This window comes from Branchiostoma belcheri, unplaced genomic scaffold (assembly GCF_001625305.1).
Source record: "Branchiostoma belcheri isolate BF01 breed outbred unplaced genomic scaffold, Haploidv18h27 scaffold15, whole genome shotgun sequence".
Classification (NCBI taxonomy): domain Eukaryota; kingdom Metazoa; phylum Chordata; class Leptocardii; order Amphioxiformes; family Branchiostomatidae; genus Branchiostoma; species Branchiostoma belcheri.
The window spans coordinates 2,338,050-2,340,053 of NW_017802935.1; the positions used below are offsets into that span (position 1 = coordinate 2,338,050).

The 2,004-nt window shown below is 38.6% G+C and overlaps 1 protein-coding gene across 7 annotated transcripts in view; it reads left to right on the forward strand.

Annotated features, from left to right (window-relative positions):
- Positions 1-2,004, forward strand: part of LOC109465242 (epidermal growth factor receptor-like) — a 91,261-nt gene that overhangs the window by 84,260 nt on the left and 4,997 nt on the right. The window lies entirely within an intron of this gene.

The following is a 2,004-nucleotide window of genomic DNA, read 5'->3' on the forward strand; positions in this document are numbered from 1 at the left end:
TGTTATGTTACAGGAAAGTTGTTTCAGAACTGCTAAAACTAACTGAAATATGCAAGGTCTTCTCTAAGTTACAGAGTGAATACAGCTATCTTCAAATATTCCTCCCTGCTCTCTGATTTCATTTCATTTCCCAACAGTTTATAATCCGAGAATTAACAGATTGAATTGGTGTGGTCTAACCTATACAGACGATGTAAATACAAGACAGTTCAGCCTTCAAAGATTTCAACAGCAATGTCTGATTTTTCTTGCCTGTTCTTTAGGAGTGACAATTTGGGAGTTGATGACGTTTGGAGGGAAGCCGTACGACGGTGTACGAGCCAGGGATGTACCTGACCTGCTGGAGAGAGGAGAGAGACTTCCCCAGCCTCCCATCTGCACACTCGACCTCTACATGGTCATGGTCAAGTGTGAGTACAACTATTATACCCCAGTTTTTCTACTGTAACAGTTAAACCTACAGTCTAGTCAAGTGTATGAGGACATGTACTGTATCAAGGTATTGTTGCCACTATTTTGCTGGTCCTTTTAGTACAACTATTATGATACCCAGTTTGATTTTTCTGCAGTTAAACACACAGTGTAGTCAAGTGTTTGAGGACCATCATGGCATTGTTGCCAATTTTTTGTTGGTCCCTTAGATTATTTTTCCCATTAACCCAAGCATGACGAATCTTGTCAAAAGTGGCCACCTATCTACTGTGACCATATATTATACAAGTGCCTAATAAATGCATAACCAGTATGAAAAGTTTAACTGTAACTAGTTCATTTTGCAATGGTTTAGTGGTTTTTGTTTGACTGTATACTTGCTTCCCCCAGGCTGGTTACTGGATGCCGATGCCAGGCCCAACTTTGGAGAGTTAGTGGACACTTTCCACAAACTGGCAGCTGATCCCTCCAGATACATTGTAATCCAGGTCAGTATATGTTTATCAAGTATGATTATTGAACTATAGAAAAATTACTGCTGACTGTCAACACACAAAACCTCACAGTACCTTGCTTTAACCTCTATGCAAAGTCTGTTTTTATGTGAGCCATCTCAGACTATTTCCTTTTACTCCCACATTTCTTTACTGTTGAGACAAGTTCAGAACTTTTCTTGCCAAAAAGCCTTATTGCTTGTTCTGTAAGTTACTTGCTTGTTTAAAAAGGTTTATACAGAAATGTGATAGGAATAAGGAGGGAAGAAACTTTTTGGGGTTTTGCTTTGTCCTGTTCTGTTTTGAGAATAACAAATCCATGGAACAATCAGTTTATTCTGCTTAAATATTTTTTTAAGCATGCTGATATCTTTCTGATCATATCTATGCGTGCAGATCTTTCACAGATTCTGACTTCTCTCTCTCTTCCTCTACTGAACATGCCTGGCCCTATAGCGCAGGAAGCTACATGTAGACACGGTACTGGTCTCTACATCTTCTTGTGGTGACTGTGCCGTATAGATCACATGTTACTTGATGTCTACTGCACCTTTGCATTCTTTATTCTCCTCTTTGATTCTTTGCAATGTTATCATGGCATAGAATAAACCCAATCACTTGATCTAGACATTTAGTGTGAATATAGGTTACTTTCAAATACTCAACAAATTTGTCTGCTAGATATGTACGAAATAAGATGACAGAAGGCTATACAAATGTCATTTTTCATTCTTGGATTCAAAAGATGAAAAATGCCAAACTGGAAAGCCAAGATGAAAACATGCTTTTAGAAGGAAATACAGTACTCTCTAACCTTTAGCACACTGAAGTAGCCATTTGACTACCAATTCTCTAGTGGTTACTGGGTTAGGCAGCTTTTTAAGGTATACAGGTTAAGGGAGTACAGTCAGTCTAAATATGGTCAGATGCTAGTTTTCCTCTCAGCTTCCAAACTCTGTTTTGGAAATGAATGATGGCTGAAGTTTTACTGAAGAGGTTTCAAAAGTAGCCTCTGTAGCAGGACCAAAAACTGGGGGTCTTTGGGAGCTTTTATGTGCTTTTTTGATTGCATATAGAC